Below are 26390 nucleotides of genomic sequence, written 5' to 3'. Positions count from 1 at the left end.
TTAATTTTCATACTTGAGAAGATATAAATGAAATCAATGATATTGCTCGAATATCCAACTCAAAAGTATAGGTTTGGCTAATTACTTCGTATTTAATCTCCTGGGCTTCGTATATCTCTAAGCGAACTGAATATTTCAAAAATCGAAATTCAATACAATTTTTAAAATTATTGATGGGGCGGAAAATCCCACTAATTTCCGCATTTCTACAGTAAAATCGACAATTTTAGCACTGATTTCTATGAGGATCACCCTTTTCCTGACTCTCAAAGCGATGCTGATGATGATTATGACGTCTATTCAAAAAGCCTCATTACTGAGAGTATATTGAAAATGTGGCAAACCATTATAAAGGCATAAACTATCATACATATACTAACAGGATTAAAGAAGTGACAAACCGTTGTAAAGGCATACACACGTCTGAAACGCATTGCTAGGGAACCACGGTAACCAAAGTAAACGTTCGGAAAGTGATTGTTGAGGCCCAAAAACCATTGTTGCCGGACAGTTTTTTGCCCATTTGGGGCATTTGCCCTGGTCTGACGAAATTTTAAAGTAGCCTATCGTTCAAGTCGGGCCCCATTTGGTATATATGCAAAATTTGGCGACGATCGATCTAAAATTGTAGATTTGTATAGAGAACATACACACACACACACACAGACACACAGAAAATCAATTTTATATATATAGACTAGCTATAATACCCGGCGCTGCCCGGGTTTTCTTCAATGAGGCTTTTTTGGATCACGTGATATCTCCCTCTTTTTCTTGAGGGACATACAAACCGTGTCCAAGTTAACCAATATGGAGACTTCCTGCGGGACTCATGAAAGAAACAAATCTAGATTTACACAGAAACTTAGAAATGAATATTATTTTTTTTTTAAGGGGCGCTAGGTATTTCGATCCCCCCCCCCCCGCCTGAACTTCAAGTTATCCATCTGTCTGTTCCAGCTTCCAAAAATCCTTAGTTAAAGCTGTGGAATTTCTTCGATGCACTTTTCACGGGCTCATAACTAATTTTAAAATATCCTAACCCACATGAATTTATGCAAATAAATATCAAAAGAGACAATATGGAGACATTAATTTTCATACTTGAGAAGATATAAATGAAATCAATGATATTGCTCGAATATCCAACTCAAAAGTATAAGTTTGGCTAATTACTTCATATTTAATCTCCTGGGCTTCGTATATCTCTAAGCGAACTGAATATTTCAAAAATCGAGAATTCAATACAATTTTTAAAATTATTGATGGGACGGAAAATCCCACTAATTTCCGCATTTCTACAGTAAAATCGACAATTTTAGCACTGATTTCTATGAGGATCACCCTTTTCCTGCCTCTCAAAGCGATGCTGCTGATGATTATGACGTCTATTCAAAAAGCCTCATTACTGAGAGTATATTGAAAATGTGACAAACCATTATAAAGGCATAAACTATCATACATATACTAACAGGATTAAAGAAGTGACAAACCGTTGTAAAGGCATACACACGTCTGAAACGCATTGCTAGGAAACCACGGTAACCAAAGTAAACGTTCGGAAAGTGATTGTTGAGGCCCAAAAACCATTGTTGCCGGACAGTTTTTTGCCCATTTGGGGCATTTGCCCTGGTCTGACGAAATTTTAAAGTAGCCTATCGTTCAAGTCGGGTCGCATTTGGTATATATGCAAAATTTGGCGACGATCGATCTAAAATTGTAGATTTGTATAGAGAACATACACACACACACACAGACACACAGAAAATCAATTTTATATATATAGATATATACACATGATAAAATATTATACAATGCCCATAAAGAATACTTATGGTTGTCTTATTCTAAGAATGGATAGCTTCTCGATTTACCCCAACATGTTTATCGTATTTCTTTTTAAACGTGTCAATTGTGTTACAATTTACTACCTCCGGGGGTAAGCTATTCCATTTATTAACAACCCTATTAGAGAAAAATTCCCTGCGACACCATAACCTTGCATTGTCCCTCACCAATCGATACTGGTGTCCCCTTGTAAAAGCGGTTGATTGGCGGTGTACTAAAAGTTCATGGTCCATCCTATCCATCCCATTGAAAATTTTGAACACTTCGATCATATCTCCTCGACACCTGCATTCATCCAATGTAAACATATTCAAAAAATGAAGTCTCTCTTCATAACTCAAGCCCTGTGTGCCAATAAGGACACGCGTAGCTCTTCTCTGCACCCCTTCAATCAAGTCTATGTCCCTCTGTAGGTATGGTCTCCAAAACCTTACCGCATACTCCAGTCCAGGACGAACTAAGCCTCGAAAAAGCGGAAGAATGACATTAGGAGAACGCGAAGAGACCTTTTTGAAAATGAGACCAAGCATTCTATTCGCTTTTTTGACAACCGCTGAACAATGTTCAGAAAACTTAAGTCGCTCGTCAATGAGAATTCCCAAATCGGTGACTCTAGTTGCATCCGGGATAGTGACACCATTCAACTCGTAAGAGAACCGTGGGTTGTTCGAACCAAAATGAGCGACCATGCACTTATCTACGCTAAACGTCATGCTCCATTCATTTGCCCATGCTGCAATCTTGTCTAAGTTGGTCTGGAGCAACTCCCTATCGCTTTCATTCCCGATTACCCCCATTAGCTTCACATCATCTGCGAATTTGCTAGTAATTCCATCGATACCCTGATCGAGTTTGTCGATAAAAAGTGAAAAAAGTATGGGGCCAAGGACACTTCCCTGAGGAACTCCACTTGTGACGTCTGTCCAACCAGAGAATTCCCCGTTCACCATAACTCGTTGCGACCTATCTCTTAACCACGATTCTATCCAACTCAGCAAGTTGCCCCCTATTCCAATCTCGTGTAAACGCTTCAAGAGTTTGCCATGTTGTACCCGATCGAATGCCTTCTGGAAATCAAGGTAAACAACGTCGACATTTTTGCTCTTACCCAAAGCCTTAGTCACGTAATCATAGAAGCAAAGGAGGTTAGTTACACATGACTTCCCCTTCCTGAACCCATGCTGATTATCCGACAATACATTATTCTCGTCTATCCACTTCACAAACTGCCTTTTGATGATAATTTCCAAAATTTTCGAGAGGGAGCTCGTCAAACTCACTGGACGATAATTAGACACCACTTCTCTACTACCCTTCTTAAATATCGGAACAACGTTAGCCAGTTTCCAATCTCTCGGGACGATACCCTCAGCAACACTACTCCTGTATATCTGTGCGACTGGCCCCAACAATTCATTAGCACCTTCCCTGAGAACCCTGGGATAGATATCATCTGGTCCTGGTGCTTTGCTTGCACATACATTTCTTAGAAGATTTAGGACCTCCACGTCTTCTACTTGAATATCGTTGAGGGTTCTATTACCCCATGCAACACCCGTATATCGAATATTATTATCTCCATTAAAAACCGACGCGAAAAAGTCATTGAATGCACTACACATGCCTACATTGCTCTCTACCTTAGAGCCTCCTATCGAGAGGGGACCAACTGTCCCCTTACATCCATTATTGACGTATCGAAAAAATGATTTTGGGTCAGAGCCAATGTTATCTGCCAACCTAGATTCAACTTCCTTTTTACTATCCCTTATCGCTTTCTTCAACAGTCTTCTTTTATCAGTAAACAATGATAGGTCACCACGTCCACTTTTATACTCTCTGAATGCTCTTTTCTTTTCAAGATAAAGGTTCCGCACGCTATCCGTGAACCATAGAGGGTGTGATGTACAAACACGCTTTTTTCGAACAAAGGGTATGACGTCGTGCAAAACAGAGGACAGCTTCGTACTAAATTCTTCCCATTGACTTACCACCCCTACTGATTCCAACCGGTCTTTGAAAACTTCCGCTAACCTTCCTCTCAAAACATCAAAGTTAGTTCTCCGAAAACAAGGAACCAGTCTTTTGTTATCAACCTTACCCGAGGAAAAGTTACAGTGAAATCTGACGATACGATGATCACTGGAAGAAAACTCTTCCCCCACCGAAACATGTTCAACTAGATCCTCAGAACTAGTAAGAACTAAATCCAAAATAGCAGTACCCCTTGTGGCTTCTGATACATGCTGATACAAAAAATTATCGAGCACCAACTTAAGAAAGTCTCTTTCATACTGATTTCCAGATGAAAGGTTCTCCCAATCAATACCCGGGTAATTGAAATCCCCTAGTATGAGAACCCTCTGTCGCTTACACATGTAGGAAATTTCATCAGGCATTTTAGCAATGTAGCTTTGATCCCTATTCGGTGGATTGTAACAAACCCCAACAATAAGTTTATGACGTCTTTTGCTCTCAAGTTCAACCCATATGGTTTCAATATCACTTCTCTGCACGTTACACTCTCTAGCCTTCATACCATTTACAGGCGCCACCGAACGGACGAGAGATCTTGTGGAAACGGAAAATTATTTTACAAAGATCTGCAACGAGGAAACTACAACAAGTCTTGGGCTATCTGATAAATTATAAAGAAACTATTTTGATAATAACTGGAAGTAGTGAACAATCCACTAGTGATTCGGAAGTGGAATCTGAAACGGATGCGGGTTCCATATAGAGGGGCGCACTTGGGCTCCTAAACCATAACATTTGAGTAATACACCCTGTATAATTTATGAATGTTTTTGTATATACAATTTCATAGTATGATGGTGGTTTAGTAACCTTGTATATTAGTAGGAGCTCATTATGGCATTTGTTGTGAATATGTGACGTACATAGTAATGCTTATGTGTATCAACAATTATTATAAAAATGGGAATTTATATTTTGTAATTAGCGTATATTATGTAAATATGTGTGAGTAATTCAAATGTGATCGCTGCCACCCAGCACTGTGAACAGGGGCTGTATTTGATTGTTCCCGCCGCACTTTTTAGTATGATAGTAATTTGTAACCTTGAATATATATTTGTATGAGTTTATGGTGATATTTGTACCCAATACTACCTTCTTACAGTAATGTTTTTGTGCATTCCCAATGGTATAAAAAAAAGGGAAATTTTTGTAAAGTAAATAATATATGCATGTAATTCAAATGTGAATGCCCAGCACTGTCAACGGAGGCTCTGTTTGATTATTCCCGTTGCAGTGCAGGCTCTGTGTGAATTCTGTGTGTGTGTGTGTGTGTATATTGCATATTCTGCAATAGGTCAGGCAAAACTGCTCAGCACTGTGGACGGAGGCTTTGTTTCTTCGTTTCCCGTCACAGTCGAGGCGCGGTATATATGTAATTTGTATACATTGTGTATTGTGTATTTTGATCATTCTCAAAGCTCTCCCACTTCAACTTGCCAGCTTCTTCCTCTTCTTTCTTGCCCACAAGTCTTTTCCACATTTCTTTCGGAATCCCAGGCTGCGGTCTCCGGCCCTTATGTGCCACTGGGCGCACGTGCAATTTTTCTCCCTAGTCATTGGATTCAGTCACCCATTTTTGTCAAATGGCTCGTATGTTGCATTGGTTGATGGCTGTCTTCCTGGGGAGAACGACGCGAGTAATTCGAAACTTGCGAGCACGGGGCAAGGGAAGCCACCACTATAAATCTTTGCTTACTTTTCCGACACAACTCTGCCTCTTTTGAGGGAACGGAAGTAAGGTGCTTTGCATCAGTCCGGGGTTGTGAGCGGTTCTATCTATCTATCTCTAGCCTTCAAACAGGATTTCACGTATATCAACACTCCACCCCCTTTCCTATCAGATCTATTTCTCAAAAAAGTATCGTATCCTGAGATGTGTAAGAAAGATTCATCCCCATCGTTTGCCCAAGATTCTGTAATGGCTATAAGATCCAAGCCCTCCACAACTATCATAGTTTCTAAAAAATCTTTCTTATTACCCAAGCTCCTGGCATTTATTAACACACATTTTAATTTGCCCGGTGGTTTGTTGTCAATCGAGAAGCCATCCAAGTCAGAGGTGGGTAATTTCAAGTCAGTACTGTTGTGATTATCATTAACTAACCCGCATTCCCGACTACGTGGTCTGGGAGTAAAAAACCTGACCTAAGACTATCGTAAACCTCCCAGACCCCTCTCTTATTTATTCGCAAGCATCGTGATTGTACAAGCGGCTTAAGAGAATTTCGTAATGCATGTGCTTGTTCAAGTCCCGCGTTTGCTCAAGCTTAACCATGCTGGTAGCCGTATCAGTCTTCACGCTTGAGTAAACTCTGCTTGTGTGAGTGAATTAGCAAGTGAATAACCAAGTGAGCGCACAAATGAGTGACCAAGCGAGCAAATGAATGATTAAGCCAGTAAGTGAATGATCACCAGAGTAGTGTGGTGGTAAGACGCTCGTTTACCATCGTGAAGGTTTCTATCACGGTCCCAGGTTCAAACCCGTGGGCGGATATAGGTAAAATATTTTCTCTAACGAGCTTGAGGTGACCACCGATAGACATTGACTTCATTTCCAACCCATCTCAGTAAATCATCATAATCAATATGGCCACAGTTGGTGTTTGGTGTAGTAGTGAGTGAATGAGCAAGTTAATGTGTGACCAAAGAAGTAAGCAGGTGGGTACATAAGTCATTCCACTCTCTCTCACCCGGTTGCTTGGTCTCTCACGCACTCCTATTCATCCACCCACTGACTTACTCCCTCATATGCTGATTTGATCAATCACTCACTCTTCCCCGCTCATTTGCTCACCTAGTCACCCACTTGAGCGAGTACGTGCGCTCACTCACTCATACGCTCAACTGCACACTTGCTTGCTCATTCACTCACTCGTGTGCTCACTTGTTCACTCTATCGCTCTTTCTTACTCATTTGCACATCAACTCGCTGATTTGCTCATCCACTTACTCATTTTCTCATTCCCTCACCTGGCCACTAATTTAATCAGTCACATGGTCACTTACTTGCTCGTTCGCTCACTCATTTTCTTACTTCATCACTGCCTCTATGAAACGCTCCCTCACATGTGCCGAATAGTTTGTCGATGAATTTTTTTTATCAATTTATACAGTGTAAAAACTGGTTGTTGTGCAAGCACGCTTGTACGTGAGGAGGCGAAAGAGAAGTGGTGCATGCTTTTGCCCGAAAAGACAGAACACACTTGATTGTCAAGGTTACAGTTACGTGTGTAGGCATCTCGATCTTTCATTTGCGCTTAACGCGCCCATGGTTAACATGCATTGCAATTCAAATGCATACAACATCTCTGAAAGTCATAGCTTAACGAGGTAGTCTGTCTGGAAAAATCTGGAATAAACATAGCAATAAAAATTCATTTTTTTTTCATTGCATTCAATTTTTTATCTGTGAATCGTTATCATTTGAGAAAAAAACCTTGCAAATAACAATGGTGATAGTTTCATTACATATGGATTTTTACAATGTGAAAATTAATAAAAAACAACAACGAATTGAATTAAATTCCGAAGCAAAACTGCGTATTTAGTGACACGAAATCAAAAAAAAACAATTACGGTCGGGAATTTATTTTTATTCCTATAATTTTCCACGTTAAAGATACACGCCAGATGCTGAATTCATAAAACGGAAAAGCAAGCAAGGAAAAAAAAGAAGGTATCGGTTACAAGGAAGACTCTCGTTTTACAGTTTTACAGCCAAAAAAAAAGAATCGTTAATCTTTCATCAGATCGTCCGTCTGATAAATGGTAGATTGCAGAAAAAAGCCTAAAAAGGCTGTGAAAAGAGGTCGGCAGCCAACATTCAATGAACACATTTATTTTCTATTGCATCGCTGTCATAACGAGGGCGGCAAAGCAAAGCTATCAGTCACTCACTTGTATGAAAGCTTTATTTATTGTTTGATGATTTTTCCTTCATTCTTTCAACAACTAGGCAAAAAGTATATTTTTTCATCACCTGAACAAATTCCACATTAATTGTGAAAGTGATACTTCGGCAAACGAATGCCACGGAATACGAATTTCTCGGCTGACGAAGATATTTTTCGAGTATTTTTTTTCTACCTCGGCTAACGAACATTTCAGTTAATATGGATACATGAGCCAACATAAAACGGCAGCATCATGAGTTGAATTAGAGTGTCAATCAAAATTGCAGTTAACATCTCACTGCAACGGTACTTTAGATACAACGATAAACCCCTCCACAACGATATTTTTTCGTCTTCTTTGGAGATATTTGTAATCTAATGTTAAACAGCTGCCTCTCGATATAACGCGCGATAATCCCTCTACATCGATATTTTTTCTTGGCCCGCAGAGTATCATTATATCAATGTTTTACCATAAGTAACTGAATGTCACTTGATACACCTCTATTTCAGAAAGATTTTGAGCAATTTCATGTAATATGAATGATTAAGCTGAGAGAAAATGCATTAAAAAATGAATAAAAAATAAAGCCTTGGACTTTAGAATGGTTTCAGTGAACATGGCAAAGATTCTTTTAACATCATACTGAACATTATGGACATTCTAGGAACCTATCTATTCTATCTGCATGTGCGTGATAATAGAGAAATGAGCTGACGTAGCACACATACCCCTCGCACACATTTTTTTCACTATGGCTCACGCACGAACTATACTGCATAGCGTGCTTACATAGTGTAAAATAATAGATACGTTGTTTTTCCATCTTCCTTTTAATTCTCCTTCATTCAATTGTGAAGTAAAGTGTAGTTTATCTCAGCCTTCGATCAGCATTTGTGTTTCTTGCCATGCTTTTAGTATTTTATGCACTTATCTCCACATTTTGGGCTGTTTCTGTAACGAATTAAATGATTTTTCATAGAAACCAATGGAAAATCGCGTTTTGGCTAACGAATATTTCGGCTCACCAATGTGGTTCTCGAACGAATTATCTTCGTTTGCCGAGGTACCGTATTTACGTAGTGCCCCACAATCTACCGACGTTTTCAAAATGGGATAGCAAGAAAACGGATAAGATAAGATCATAATAACAGATATCAAAGCCATTTTTGCGGAATGTAAATGTGCGAAGTCAGGAATTTCAGCTATGTCATTCATGTTGCAAGGGGTTTTGTATGGTTGAAAAAATATTAAACTTTTTATGTGACAGCCTGCGCCCAAAAACCCAATTAGAGGAAGTTATTGCCTTCTCTTCTGATGCCAACAAAGAAATTTCCACATTTTTAAGTAATTATTCAGAGGCATCCGAATTCAAAAATCTGAGAAAAGTTAGGAACGAAGTTCCGTTAGTTTTTGCTTCTTTTTTTCCCAACTTTCCTCCGATTTTTGAATTCAAATATCTCTGCAAATATTTCACTTAGAAACGTGGAAATTTTTTTGATGGCATCAGAAGAGACATGGCAACAACTTTCTGATTGGTTTTTTGGGCACAGGGTGTCCATATAAAAAGTTGATTTTTTTTATTTTAATAACTATACAACCCCTTGCAACATTAACAACCTAGCTGAAATTTCTGACTTCGCACATTTATATTCCGCAATAATGACTTTAATATCTGTCACTGTTTATGATCGTTACCGAGGTTGAATGATACCAAGAACATTTTTCGTATGGGGAGTTTTTCACTTACTTCATTCATGAAAAGAGAAATGGGAGTATTTAAACATACACGTAATTTGCTTTCTATTCAAAAAGATGTCTAAATTTACCAAGGTAATGGATGCCAAAACGTTGCTGATCATTTAAGACAAAAATTACTGCTGAATTGCCCTGTATTCATTGCCTACATTCGTTAGAATTCATTGACTTGAATGTAACATTGATATAGAGGAAACAAAATGGCAGTATCATCAGACAAAACTGTACATCAGACAGAAATATGTTTTTAGAAACATGACCCCGTTTTCTTTATATCTACAGGTTCGAATTAATGATTTATTATCTTATTGATAAAAATTTGCTGAATTAGCGAATGCATTTCGCATACGAATGACATACATTTCGTTTGTGTTGCAATAGCGTAATTATACAAATTCATGCAGTGATGAGACCAAAATACGATCCTTTAGAAAGTGTAAGTAGTTTTTGGAGCGATAAACAGATAATAAGCATTTGATAGCTGCATGAAAATACTTAAAAATATATCGGTGTTTTTACTAAAACGATTGGATCACGGATTTCGAAATGATGTGCCTTGAGATTGGTCATACTTTGCTCAGAATATTTGTTATAAGATAAATAGCCTATATTTTGCAGAACTTGAAAACGATTCCTTACGAGTGCGTCATGGCAGTTGCCCACGATTCGAGTTCGAGTTGCGAGATATTGAAAATTTTAATCTTATTCCCAAGGATAGCTCGTGCGTAAATGATTAGAAATACTTAATTATATGATGGAAGAAAAAAAGGGGCCACGTCCTTCTTTGTTATATTACTCCTTTGAGTTGTCATGTGCAATGTCCACAATAGTCGAAGTTACATATTAACTGGAAATTTCCACATTTTTAAGTAGGATATTCGCAGAGACATCTGAATTCAAAAATCGGAGAAAAGTTAGGAACGAAGCGTTTTCTCCGTTAGTTTTTACTGCTTTTTTTCTTTCCAACTTTCCTCCGATTTTTGAATTCAAATATCTCAGCAAATATTGCACTTAGAAACGGGGAAATTTTTTTGTTGGCATCAGAAGAGAAATGGCAACAACTTTCTATTTGGGTTTTTGCGCACAGGGTGTCCATATAAAAAGTTGATTTTTTATATTTTAATAACTATACAACCCCTTGCAACATTAACAATGTAGCTGAAATTCCTGACTTCGCACATTTATATTTCGCAATAAACTAACAAATTCCCTGGACGGATCATGCTGATCCCTTGGGAATATGTGATAATCACGTTATTTAAAAAAAAAACTAGGGTGGCCATTATGGGATATACACAAGGTGCATAGGTAACAGGACGTATGACAATTTACTGGCGAACCGTTGATCCCAGAAGCGTACTTCCAATCAGGAAAAAATAACGTGTAGTACACGCTTATGTCGTTCATGTTGCAAGGGGTTTCATAGTTATTAAAAAAAAAAACCTTCTTATACGGACAACGCTGGGCTCAATTGCAAAGTTGTTGCCCTGTCACTCTATTTTTTCTTTCCTTCTTTCAAACCGAGCACAACAACTCAGGTGTATCGCCATGAGCAATTTACTACCGAATGATTTGTGCTGGAAGTGTGTACCTAACAGTCTGAGTGAGTATATAGTGTTGTGTCTGATTTGTCTCTCGGAGCTGCAATCTATATTTCAGAAGTGAAATGAGTGAAGTGTAATGATTGAATATTTGTACCACGTGCAGGCCTGTTGCACTCTGTGGCGACACTTTTTAACGGGGAGATCGGCTTGAAGTTGAGAACCACAGAAAACCAACTTCAACCGACCACCACTGCGGTTGGAACCCGGAACTTCGCAATGCGAGTCCGTTACTATGACCACTTGACCACCACAGCAGCTCTGCTGAGGCCAACAAAGAAAAATTTACATTTATAAGTGCAATATTTCCCTAGATATTTGAATTCAAAAATCGAACACGTTAGTTCATGATGTTCTTTCCCAACTTTTCTCCGATTTTTGTTGATTGAAATATATCAACGCCATTCATCGATGACGGTTACAGAGTTAAGAGCTTCATTTCTCGTGTGCTTCTTCATGAAAAATGTTGAGGCTAATATTATTTAACCTTAAATCGTATCTGTATTTTTGATACCGTAAGATGTGCAGTTGACGCTCGTCACGCATAAAGTCAGCTGGCACCAACTCTGGCGCGCCATGAGACAGCCCTTGTTATATAGCCCTTGGATGAATGGGGATATGGGAGAACATTCATGGCTTACCTGTCTATAATGGAACGGTCACAAAAACGCATAGTCGTTATAACGAGTGTCGAGCGATGATTACGTTTGTGAAATGCATTTCAAGATTAAAATACACACGTTAGATACACGAGAGCGAAAAAGCCTTCCGCTTTCTAAAAAAAAAAGTTTTAGAAGTTATCATTTAAAATTATCGTAATGATAACATAAAAGGAAACCTTCGTGTTATGAAACTGAATCATGGATGAAAACACCCATTATTAAGGAAGAAGTTATTTTCCTCAATAAAAAAAAGATCTAGCATGTGTTCTTCCAAAATCTCACTCAGCTTATTTTCGTAAGACGAGAATACAACGGGAAAATTTCAAAAGATATTTTTGAGGTATCTTTTATCATAAAACTAACGAGTTTAAAGCCGGTCGGTCATATTACGAGTACAAGAGACGGCAGCGATTTTTAATGTGGATTTCATCATTCCGCTGCGCAGGTTGTTTCACGAGACCTGCTACGAAAAAGTGTTAGGTAATTTTATCGGAAAACTCATCAAAAATTTCTGTAAGGGAAAGCATCAAAATAAATAAAATTTTTATTAAAATGCGTTACTTGAAGTATTTCGAAACTGTAGATATGATGCTCAAGAAATATTTAGAATAAAAGTTCTCAAATTCAGTTATAAATTTCACAAAACGCATTTTAGAATTAAATTATCAATAAAAATGTACGGGGTGTTTTTCAGGAAGGAATTTCCGAAATGACATACTTTGTACACAGTTACAGATAGACAGAAAAAGTGATGAATGAGTGCGATTGGAGGCCTGGCATTTTAAATACACCAGCTTGCACAATTAATTTTAATCTTAACTAATAAATGACACTACAATCGTTTTATTTCGCTTTATCTGTAGGGCCATTTGAAGGTACTTTTAGCGTGCCAGGGCTCTATGCAAGGCGACGCTGAGTCTTGAGGACCGTTCTCGTTGGGGAAATTTTCCAGTTTAAATTAAGATTTGAAGGTCAATACATACAGCAAGAGTCCTCAAACGTTGTACCAGCCTTAGTAGTTTATGTGTGAGGCACACGCATCCATTGCGGTATATTATCGCAGGGAAGTGACTTTAACTCTTAAATCCTCAATTATTTTTTTCCAAGATGATAATTTTTAACGTAGTTAACCACACGTATTGAAAGAGGAAAAATGATTCGGCTTATGTACGGCTCTATTGAAGACGTGCGAAGCCTCAAAAATCGTAAGTGAAATGAATGTATGATCCATGATATATCTTTACTTTTCAAATTTATAGCCGCATTCTTTATGATTCAAGTGATAGTAAGAAAAAATAGTAATTGAAAACTTAAAGGCGCAAAAATAAAAAGGAGAGAAATGCAAACAAAAAATATTTTAACGTTGTAGTGAAATCACAGTAATGCAGGCTCTGCTACAAACAAAGAGTTTTTGTCGTTAATTGGGGCATCTGCCAGCAGATTTAAAATATAAAATAAAAAGAATATGACCTCACATTATATGCCAAGGTTCTGCATTTTTCTCTATTTTCAACCTGGCTGCATAATTTAGAAGAACCCTTTGCACAAACGCAAAGTTTATGCATTAAAGGGTTAAACTTTACTCTCCACTATTGTTATGCCATAGCTAGTTAAAGTGATAATTTCGAATCCATCGCAATGTGATTCGACCCTTGTTTGCGAAGAACAATATCACTCACTGTGGTGTCATCTATAAGCCAAAGTTGTAACTAATTTCACAAAGCGACGAAATTGAAATTTCAGGCCTGACCATTGAATCTCCATTGCATGGGTGAGAATATATTCCGTCGTGATTGGATCTCACACACCCATACCGTAAATTGGTATAAGTTTGTGCCAAGGTACAACATTGTATCATACACGATTTCCAAACGTCAACGCGTTCTAGCGGTGAATGGTTGCGAAAGCAGACGTTCAGAAAAATACTGGTAGGAAGATACACGTATGTAGAGGTAATATTGGGTAAGAATGGCCTTCCCAGTTATCCCGCGTGTTTATCAGAAAATTATTGGTTATTTGCAAGTTTTCGGTGTTCATGGAACATTGAAAATAGTCCTTGGTTAGACCGTTTAAAGTTACCTAAGAGATCTGACAAGTGTATAAGCTTATTTATATGTTATCTACTGCAAATTGGTGCATTGGGTGTAATGTAATCTAAATGTTTTTTGTTTACCCGTAGTATCACTTGTTATCAATAATCAGAACTTTGTGCCACCAATTTTTTCCCAATTTTCATATTTTATTTCTTTTCTTCGCTAATCGCGTTGAAAGCCGAGGTTAAGCTGAGAGTGTACAAGGTGAGGTACAACAAAAGAATGAAAATATTTACCTAATTGTGAAACATTGTGGAAAGTTTTATCCAGGACTGAAGGTTTCCAAGCCAGACGACGAAGGAGACGTACTAGTTTCCGCTATGGTGAAGAAAGGAAAGTACTGAATATGTCCAGTCCTGCTGACATCATCTGGTATCGCGAAAACCAAATTGTAAGCAAAATAAGTCCGTCAAAAACACGCGGGCAATAGCGTGTACCTAGTTGACATGAAGCCGTGAGTGTTCTTCATTAGGGGGTTTAAAATTGTTAAAGGTAGATGTATATCAAACCTACCAATATTTCCTAAAAAATTTTTTTAATTAAACTTGTTTTCATTGTTTTCTATCTTTTTTATTCTTAAATTTATAAAAAAAGAAGAAGAAAAATAAGGGAAACAATGTTTGGAGGATTTTTATTAAAGCACATGCGTAGAAACGATAAAAATAGTGACATGTATGTATCAGATCGAGTTTATAATGCATTTTAAAGGCAGGAAAAAGGGTGGCCCAAAGTTGTGCCGCATGAAAAACATTCTTCCTCCCCTCCTATAAAACGTAGATTTTTTTCCCGACACATTCAATGGGTGAGATATGTGGATATAATGAGTAAAACATTCAGCCAAATAAGTGCATACTTGAAGGAGATACTCCTTAGAAACCTCAAAAAGTAGCACAAAGCTGCACCATTTTATGGTATTTAATTAAATATTACATAAAATATGAAAAACTTTATTTTTTAAAATTTTTTTTAGTATTTCAATACATTTATTATTACATCACGCAGCTATAATATGAGCATAAAATTAATGTAATTAACTATTTCGCTGTACTGTTTTATAATAAATTAGAAATTAACAGTTCTAGATTACTCATAACTTCATACAAAAGCAAAAACTCAATGATAAAAACAATAAAATGGTTTTTCAACTTACGTGAAATAAACCTTATATAATATACCGACATACATTGGTATCTCTCATCTTTAGTCATTTAAAAATCATTATATCGTTGAGGAAAAAAAAGTTGCTTGACTGCACGGGTTGGATCTCACAGACCCGGATACAGGTAAATCATCCAACAGTTCCGGAAAAAAAGATATCCACCGCGATGAAAATTGACACAGACAGTAAATTAGTTTCCATAGGAAAATATACCGAGAACTTCAAGAAAATTGTTCCTGCCACCTATTGGTAAATGAGAGAAACACATGTGCATGGGTCTCACAGACCCAACCCGTACACACGCAGTTTAAAGGGACTACTTGTTTTCATCTGTCTATCAATCACTGTTTCCAAGTTATGTCACTTCAACGTAAGAGGGAGTCCTTTCTGAAAGACACGAAATTCGTCACAAGCGATGCTTTTCCATATAAACAAAGCCAGCTGTGCCAGTTTCATAAAAATAATAAGTAATGAGACAGTAAAAATGTGGTTACACACATAAATATTCGTAACTCTTAAATAGCCATCCATCCTCACTGACTGCATCAGGTTTTGAATTTTCAGTTTTATGATCATTATCGGTAGAGCATTCTCTCTGCGAACGTGCTTATCGAATGATCATACTAATTTCCGAAAGATGTGTGAGCGTAACTGTAAGTCATATATAGTATCTACGTTGTTACTTCGTATGATCATCCCCCCCCCCGTTCATCTTTGATGCCATCGCTTGAAGTTGAAAATAGTTTGTTATTTCAAAAAAGTTTATTTTCGCTCGTTGTTGGAGTTCTTACTCTATATTTATTTTGTGTGTATCCATGTATATTCCTCTATTCCCCTATATGTTAGAAGTTCCACAGGAGTATTAACGTAGGGGGGGGGGGCGCGTTTGATGTAATAATGCATACTATCAATGTAATATATAATTATTATGTAATATTTTCACATATTCATGAAAAAATATTAGTAAATTATGAAAAACAGTACAACGTCCCTTTTGTGGACACCGGCGGGGCAAAAAAATTCGTCCGGGGTGGCCATTAATCAAGAGTTTGAAATGCACACTTATAAAATCGGAAACATTATTTGGCCGTAAAAGAAAGGTGGCCTCATCTGATAGTGGTGCCCCTTTAAGAGGGGTTTTACTATATATAACAATGTTTAAGATAAACCCAGGGGCGGTAATAACTTGCAGATGAACGAGGTGATTTCAAATGCTGATTAGTGAACTCAACTTGAAGTGTTTCCGGGTAAAAGAAAATGATTGATTTGATGTAAATCACCCTAAATCACCCATGAGCAGTGGTGCCTCGCAATTAAAAACTAGTTTTTCGACGAACTAATGTCGAATTACGGAACAATATTTTCCATAAGCCTTTTAGGCAATTTGACGGATGCTCATGCAAAGATCCAAAGAATGTGAGCCTTGAATTGCGGGGCATCACTGTTTTTATGGGATGGTTATCAAATTTTGATATTTTTTTGAAAAAAAAAAGAAGTAGAAAAGAAAGTTTCCACAGTTTTTGATGTCGCGGAAAGCTAACCTGTTGGGCACCTATTGTTGTATATTCTAATAATTGAGTGCAAAAATAGAAATTTTTATGAACTTTAAATCTTTCAGTTCCACTAATTATCATATTACGGCAATAAAATGATCACAGCTGAATCATACTCTATTTCAGTGTTTTTCAATTTGTGGATCAACAAGCTTTGTCAGGGTCGTTGTTGCGAGCTGTCGAGATTGATGATTGTCTATTCCACCAGTTCCCAAATACTTTTAGTCGTGGACTCCCCCGGAAACGTTGGAACGTTGCCGTTGAGCGTTTGCACGTCAATTTAATTAATTCTTTTCTTTTTAAGTAATTTAACTATATCATTTGTTTTTGTTCACTTTGGCATTTTTTTTCGGATTCATTTTTTTCCCCTTCATTTAAGCTTCCTTCTCGGCTCCTCAACCGTTAACACATGTGAGAACTCTCCACACCTGTTTACGGGTCGTCGTTCAACGGAACTTTTCGAACTCGCACGTGGTGCCGGTGTGCAGTTTTTGTTAGTGTCAACTTGCAACGAGGCTCCAACGTGGTCTTATTTGTGTGAATAAACAGCCTCGATGAGGCTCGAGCTCTCGTGGGAAAGATTTGACTGGCTTATCTCTCCTATTTTCTTTTCTTCTTTCTATTTCGGCCATCAGAATAGGGGCTAATCTTAATTTCTAAACTTTCTCAATATCCTAATTCACTGAATTCTTTCAAGTGCCATACTTTATGGCACATCAGTATAAAGGTAAGTTGTGGCTTGCAATCCTACAGGCGTAAACATGCGCCCGCTCCCGGTCAGGCTCCTAGTGATCTCGACGCCTTGAACAAGCTAGTGAAACTAGCTCTTGAATATGACGATATACGTCAGATATACCAGAAACGTCTAATGTCGCTCTTACGACTTTACTTAGCTGAAGCTATGATAATCGTCTTTTTTTTAATTACTTTTTTTGCATCTTAGATTTCATTATTATTATTTTTAACTCGGGCTAGGCAGCGACGAGAAAAATTAAAAGTCAGTCGGTCAGCATTGTTTTTATAATTCTACAATCGGGCTATGAACTCACAGTAAAACGACCATGGAGCCTTTGGGGTCCAGGCAACCCCCAATTTGGAACAGCTGGCATATTCAGTGCGCTGAAGCGGTTATTTTTATAACATTCTGGGAAGCCGTGGATAAACGTTGTCACTAAAAGAGAACCCCGGGTAGCAAAAGTTTGCGAACCGTTGCTCTATTTGCTGATATAGAGTATTTTGTCACATTTTACTTTAAGGTGATTGGTGATCAAAATTTTGATAAAATTTTCTAAAAAACACATTTCCCCAAATTTTCCAATTTCCAAATTCTGTAAAATTGTATGCATCTGTGTTCAAGTTTATGTTCAAGGTTTTTGTTCTACTTGCAATAGAAGTATTTTTTTAAAATATTTCAATATAAACTGTTGGCAAGCTTTGTGTACGCTAATATCCATTAAAATGCCCTTTTTTTAAAACAGTTTTTTTTTGTCAGATAAAGAATATTGTTGAACACCATTTGTTCAAATGTTTTAAAACTTTGTCTCTCAACACTAAGTTGGTACATACTTTAACGAGAGGACATTAAAATGATTAAAAAAAATTTTAACGCACAAAGTACTGGTAAAGTTTACTGATTTTTGCAAAAAAGCTGGATCTTGTTGCAGTTAAAATTCGAGAAAAAAATAACGATTAAGATGTAAGTGCTCTCGTTAAAGTGTATAAAAAACATATATAGAATTTGGGAAAAAATAGAGTTCCTATATGTAAAGTGAATAGAATAAATTTAAAATTCTCTTTAAGGGAAGGAGATTTTTTTCCATAAAAAACATGGACAGCACGATCGTGCACCAACCCCCTTAATTTTATAAGCAAACATTGGACACTCTTTGCGAAACACCCCATATACATAATACATAAACTTTTGTAAAGTGAAATATTTCTATTCAGATCAGTCGCAAACAAATTGAGTTATAGCAGTTATTTTCACAAGTTTCACTGAAATACTTGAAAGGATAATTACTATTCTAAGCGATAACAACACGTTGGAAGATCCAAAGTGAGAAGCAACAATTCCCTTCCTGAAACACAAAAGGCAAGGCAAATAGTAAACGAATTTACATCAAATAAATAAATAAATCATAGCTACACATTGAAAGATCCATCGAAAACTTCATGTTATCCTCTTGAGAATAACAAATCAGTTAAAAATGTATATATACACTTGAAACTTTCACCAATGTTTAATACTTTTCGTTGTAATTTACAAAATGGGTCGATTTCGATGTGTAAATAATTTTCTTATAAAAAACAAAACAATTATTTTTTCATGCTAATTCATACTGGGAGAGAAAAAAGAAAAATGTAAAATTTTCCACTGCAATAAATTCAAATTTTTTCTGAAAAAAAAAAGGATTAAAAAAAGTATTAAAAAAAGCTTCTGTGAATCAACAAGAGGAAAATAACTCAAAAAATTGAAAACTCACTCACATTAGTTGAAATATTAATCATTAAGCTTAACACTGATATTTAATAAAAAAAAACGCTAGATGGAATTTTCTAGTTATTTACAGCGTTAAAAAACATTTAAACATTAATTTAAGAAATAAAATAAATTATTTCTTTCTCTACTATATTCACCAGTTGAACTTATAAAGTGAAAAATGAAAAAAAAACGATAGAAACAAAGAATATTGTTGATCTTCACCTCAAGTGTATAGGAGAGAGAGCGGCAAAAAGGTCTAAGAAAGGCTACTAATTATACTAACTTGGTTATGAAAATATTATTTTTTCTTCGTAAAAACGAAGAAGTTTATAAGAGAAATGGGTAAAATTTATGGAAGAAAACATATCCAAAAGGATTCTTCTAAGTTTTTAATCCCATGCAACAACAACACGTTGGAAGTTCTAAGTGAGAGCAAATAATTCTCTCTCTCTGAAATATAAAAGATAAACAGTAAACGAATTTTTATATGAAATAAATAAATAAATACCAACTGTGTGTGCATTGAAAGTTCCAGCGATAACTTCAAGTCCCCCTCTTGAAAATGACAAATCAATTAAGAAGTGCTAGCTGTTGAAAAACGTTCACAGATTTTTAATATTTTATAAGGGCAATTTACACAAATGAATTGAATTCGATGTTTCTTAAAAAAAAAACAACTATTATTAATGTCATTTTACACTGTGATAGAAAAAAAAACTAAATTTTTCCACTGCAATAAATTTACAACAACATTTTAAAAATAAAGAAGAAAAGGAGCATTTTTGAAAAGGAAAAACAATCTCAACACATCAACACGCACGATAAAAGTTTTTAAACTCGCTAACATTAATAAAAATACTAATCGTTATGATAACATTGAGATTTAATGAAAGGAACACCAGACACAATTTTCTACTTATTCATAGCCCTAAGGCCATAAAAACATGTGAACATTAAAATTTAAAAGAACGGACGAAAAGTATTATTTTTCTGTACTAACTTCACGAGTTGAACTTTTAAAGGGAAAAAAAATCAACGCATGCAATAAAAACAACACAAAACAAAACAAAAAATATAGTTGATTTTCGACACATCAATTCAACTAGTGGAATTAGTATACAAGAGAAGAGAGAAAAGAAATATTTTTAAAAGTATACGAACTTGGTCAAGAAAATCATTTTTTCTCCGTAAAAACTAAGAAGTTTACAAGAAAAATGACTAGAATTTGTGGAAAAAAAACATCATCTAACAAGGATTTTTCACGTTGCCTTCAACAAAAAATTTGCAAAGGCCTGTTTAATTAAAATCCCTGAAGTGTTAGTAGCTACGTTTTTTCCCTCTCTGAGCTTCGCGGCTGGACAGAAAATAGAAATTATAGCTTAATATTTTCTAATGACTCCGGCTATTCATTAACGCAACGGAGGAACTAATTTTCGAGTTTTGGGGGAAAAGTATGGCACTAAGATTGTTTTCGCTTTAATATGTATATTATCCATGGTGTGTTCTGCTTTAGTTAATCACTGATATTACTCACAGGCCTACTCTTATTATCAGAATTTTTTTTTCTTCTTATTACAGTGTGAGCTCTCATTTTCGTCGTCGTTGTTCTTCATTTTGCTCTCGCGAACTTCACAAAGTTTCGCTGCATATTCTTATTTTCCAATCCTTTTTGTTTTGTTATTGATTGAAATTATAAAACTGTTGCTTACATTTATAAATATAGGAAGCTGCAGAAAGTTCTATTTTCGTTTATAGCAGGGGTCGCCGACCCTTTTTCAAACCGTGCTACAATCAAGATTATTTTCGATGCACGGGCCATGGTCGATTCGCAATAGAAAAGGTGGTGGAGGGTTATTTTAAAGAGTGCACAACAGCACTTCATCAAAAGTAAATACCGTATATTTTTCTGACGGATTTACTGTAATGAGTGCAATCAGCCATTCGAGGGTGCAAGTTATCTTAATGTGGTAGGCCTTCTTATGGTATAACCTCGGTAATGCAAATTCTCCCATGAGTCATTATACCACTTGATCATTGGCTGACGCAGCATTACTTTGATGCTCTTTCACCAGTAAAAAACAATGTGCGCACATATTGTCTGATAGCACATTTTGTAGTAAAATTCGTTTGAAAATACCATACTTCTTTTTGGCGAAGTGCTGTTGTGCACACTCTCTAAAAATACCGCCTTTGCGATTGTGATTCAACTGCAAATTCTATGACCACAAATGCTTGTTTAGATGTCTTCTAACTTTTCTTAAAGTTTGTCCCATAAATTTAGAATTACTCTTTATAAGCATGAAAAAGACATTGCTTTATTTTACTAAGCTCTAATCCTAAGAATTCCTGGGGGAAAACTATAGAAGCAAAAGCTTTGCGAAAGTGTGATATCGGAGGTTGATGTGTTTTTATCGACGTTATAAAAAATGTTCATCAATATTATTCTCTATGGGAATCAGCTGCAACCACCAATTATTGACGTTATATCAGAGTTTGACTGTACGTTGATAAGATCTTTCAATATCATCTCTCAATTTCATAATCTAATTTACCCGTACCAGTATTTGAGAAGACAATGCAACAAGTCATAACTTGACAGCCAAATTACTAATGAGCCAATCCATTCTAAATTTCCCAGCAGGTAAAATTTATGTCCCAGTTGAGGGAATCACACAACAAAAGCTCATTCTTCGCTTAATGCATTAAGCGTGTCCGACATTGAGAAATTCCCTTCCATTATACCAAACCTTTGACCATTAAGCTCACTAACTTCACTCGGAATACTAATAGTCAGAGCACAACGTCTAATGAGCATCATCACCATCATCATCATGCTAACTCCTCTCTGACAACGCATATACAAGCTCTGCATCAATATTCATCTAAAATTTCGTAGCTTTCGGTCCTGGTCCCTCTTCGGTATCAAAGCTACTCGGTAAATTGATATAAACAACCTTCAAAGCTTAGTGGAAAGAGACAGCGAAATCAACTCGTATATTTGAATACGAAATATCATTAAAAAAAAAAATCGCTGGACAACAACGAAATTGCGTCCGACTTAGAAATGTACAATTCCGAATGTTTTTGACTTGCTGAACACGAATATCACCATGAAAAAGTTTTATTTGTCTCTTGTTTTTTAGACATTACGCAGATACAGTTGAATAGCAAATGCCAAAAACCATAGAACATTTACCAGAGAAAATTTTCAGCCTAGATCACGGGGCTTTAACGAATGGCCCGCTGGCCATATTTGACCCTCAGAGCTTTTTGTCGTGGCCCGCCGGATTATTTTTAGAAAATGGTTGAAAACATTGCAAAAACGATTAATTCTAGAATAAATGAAAAATATAATTTCGGAAGTAATTAAAAAATAAATGAAAGGAATAGTTTCGGAACAAATTGATGAAAACTCATCAATTAAATGAAAGAAATAATTTCAGAATTAGTGAAGAAATAATTTATAAATCAATTAGAGGAATATTTTTTATAATTTTTGATGGAAGTTATTTCACAATTAATAAATCAATAATTGCATAATTATCGAAAGAAGTGATTATTTAAGACTCTTTCAAGATATATTAAGAGGGAAATATATATAATTTCGGAATTACCGAAATATAAATAATTAAAAAATCATTCAAAGTGATTTAAGACTGAAATTAATCTGAGAATTAATTAATTTAATCAGTAATTGATCAAAAACTTTTTCAGAATTAGTGAAAAAAAATTATTTCAGAATTAATCAAAATTGATAATTGACACAAAAATAATAATCCCAAAAACAAATAAAATTCTTCAAATATTTTTGTCCATTTTAGACTCGGAGGCCCCCATTAGCCCTTTCTATTAATATGTCACTAAATTACATAAGTTCATGGCCCGCGAGCTTCATAGGAGGTTTCAGTTTTTCCCGCCGTGTGTGAAATAGGTTTAAGACACCTCAACAAGATGCTGGGCGAATATTAGTAAGAGACTTGTTCCTCAAGTTCAGCACGAGCACAATGCAAAACGAAGTACATGTCAGACGCCGATAATTGATTAATTGCACTGTAATACATTTGCGTTTTGTTATTGTGATATGCCTCTATATATTGGTGAATTTGTATATGCACAGGGTGTCTTGTAAGTCCTTTTACCTCATCAACCGTTCGTCGCGGAGCTAAGGTCCTAATTTCAAGAATACTCAAAATGTGGTCAGAAATCACCCTGAACCACTTTCGAGAGCGAAAAATACAGTGTGTCATAAAATAAAAAAATCTTAATTTTTATAAGGCCCCCCCTGTTTTCTAACTTCCAACTATAAAGTCGTTGCTCTGCCTCTTCCGAGGTCAATAACAAAAAGCATTTCATGTCTCTTACTACAATATCTGCTCAGATATTGGAATTCGAAACGCAGAGAGAGAAAAAAATGTACAAAAACCGCTTATCCGGTTCTCTGGACTTCACTGATCATTATCGTAATATGGTCTGCGGGACCGATAGAGTCGCATATATGATACGTACAGCGTACAGTAGGTGCGATATGCATACCCTGACTTACGCTTTTTTGCATATATGTCCGACCGATTATTGAATACTGCTGGCAGAGGTGGTGTCCACATAAAATTAAAGACATATTACTCATCGAGATTCCCCAAAGGGCTGTTACTAAACGACTTCCAGGTATTGGTGGAAGATCATACCGAGAGAGACTCGAGATACTTGTCATCCACTCCTTGGAGTGGAGGAGGGTTCGATCTGATCTAATTATGCGCTATAAACTGGTACACAATATGGTATATTTGCCTTCCGATAACTCTTTTTTCGAAATCTTGGACAGACGACCTAACCTCTGCAGACACAGGTCATCAATTGAAAATTCCAGTGGCCGGAGACGACCGCTGTCTTAATGGCTTTAGATGCTGTTCAGCTAGACCAGTCATTCCCAACGTTGGCGTTAACGCCCCCTGGGGGCGATGGAATGTTCCGGGGGGCGGTAGAAGCTACGGGTATAACATAGGGTGTTATGGGTTAGATTGCGTTGGGAGGCGATGGGAGAAAAAAGGTTGGGAGGCGATGGGAGAAAAAAGGTTGGGAAACTATGAGCTAGAATGTGGAACAGCCTCCCACGTGACCTCGTTTCTGCCCCTTATGCTGGATTCGTTTCTTCCTTGGACGATTTTAAGTTTTACACCTTATATGAAGTGTTTTTCTATTTGATTTATGTTATGTGTTTAGTTTTGAATCTTACCAGTGCAAGTGCAATCTTGCGCACAGGGTTGTGATAAATAAATGAATAAAATAAATAAATCTAACGGACTTTCCCTCGATCACGCTGGTTATTCCCCCCACTTTTCTGCATTTTTGAATTCAAATAGCTCAGTGAATATTGTACTTAGAAACGTGGAACTTTTTTTGTTTGCCTCAGGAGAGACAGTGCAAAAACTTTCTAATTGGAAATTAAAGAATAGGGTGACCGTATAAAAATTCAGATTTTTTTTATTTCAAGAAAAACTGTTTTCACTCTCGAAACTGGTACTAGATGATTTCTGAACACATTTTCAGCATTTTTAAAATTAGAACTTTACTTCTACGACGAACGGTTGATTGACATATAGACCGAGTTAGAACTTACAGGACACCCTGTATATTTGTGTTGTTATTTTTGTGTATTTATTTTGTTTTGTATTTACTTATGTTGTGTCTAAATCTATTGTATTGCATTATTATGTGTATATATTAAATGTAGAATTTCAGATGCGTAGCTAACCATCACCCCCTAGAGATAGAAGGCCTCTGAAGTGTTTGCCATAAACGTCATTCAGACTACCTAGCAAGTTTGGCACATTTTGAAACACAGCATCCTATTTCGTCTCTTCTTATTTTGGCGTAGAATATACCTGATTGACTCACAAATACCGCATATTGATTGGTGGGGGCATAGAAATCGCCAATTCTGAGCCCAATCATTTGTTTTCCTCGCAACGATGATACTGGCACGAGCAGGGAATTTTTTCCCCCCTGAATATTCTGAGGGAAAATGGACTACTTACTTGACGTCACAAGCAGAGTGCGAAGGCCTTCTATCTCTAGGTGGTGATGAGCTAATCCAGATATTTTACGGTCAAATTCGCAAATTCGTGTTTGGCACTCCGAATTACCTAAGAATTGTCTATTTTTGCTTCGGACGCAGAAATATCATCAAAATTCATTGTTCAGAGTAATAACAATTATCTATGACACCACCATTCGAGATTATCATTTATTTTTAATAATCATGAAAACAGCATTCGAGAGTGTGTCTTCGTTTCATATTTTACCTCGTCCATACGAAGTTTCCTGTGCTTACAGGTACGTGCAAGATTCACCCACACAAAGAATTTATTAATAAAACTTAAATGAGAAGCTAATTCCGTTACATAATAATTAATCAGTTACATAATGCCTAACTTATTGAACAAATTTTAAGAGAACGTGAACAGAGATGCAACGTGTATTTCCATCTCATCATCCTCATCGCGAAATTCGATTACGGTGTACCAATGTTACAAAATATTTACAAAATGAAATATTACAGTCTGTCCCAAATTCTTTGCACAGCGGATCTCTCTGTGAGGGGGCTCTGAAAAGTTATTAAAAATACATATTTACATACATACATATTTTTAAAATGTAGTAATAATGCGTAATAAATGTAATATTTTTAATTCACAGAGACTGACGTTTCCAGCAGTTATTGTTCAGAATTCGATTTCACAAATAGCGAAATAGAAAATAAATTGAAAATTGTAAAGAATTATGTAATTGTCAAAATGATTGGCAAGAAATGTAATTGTTATTTATTGTGTGTAAAAAATTAAAAGTGGTCGAGTTCATTGTATTTGTATACAGTCTCTTTTTGAGCAAATAAAAACTTTCCGTCACAATGATAAGTTGCTAAAACATACCGATTTCATATATGTATTTAATATCTCGATAAATATTGCACTTGAATATATGAATTTGCTTGGAAATAACTTTTCGAAGCAGGATCTATATTTCATTAATTCAAACTTACTGTATAAAAAGTTAATTAATCTTTTTTTATGTAAATGACCCCTTAAACAAATTTTGAAGTTTTAAGTAGTTGCACTTCATATTGGTTTGACTGTTTTGACAATTGCCAATTTGAGTCATTGCTTCAGTTGAGGAGCGTTAGCGTGTCGGAGAAATCTGCCAACTAAATGTTAAATCTGCGAACGAGTACCTCAATACGATAATTTTTACATTTTCTTAAAATAAATTATTAACATTTCTATCTGAACTGAAGGAAAGTTAT

This window comes from Pholcus phalangioides, unplaced genomic scaffold, assembly GCF_987345545.1.
Source record: "Pholcus phalangioides strain wild (caught in Gottingen) unplaced genomic scaffold, Ppha-v1.0 ptg000015l_1, whole genome shotgun sequence".
NCBI lineage: Eukaryota > Metazoa > Arthropoda > Arachnida > Araneae > Pholcidae > Pholcus > Pholcus phalangioides.
The sequence above is the reverse complement of the archived record's forward strand: the minus strand, read 5'-3'. Positions refer to the sequence as shown.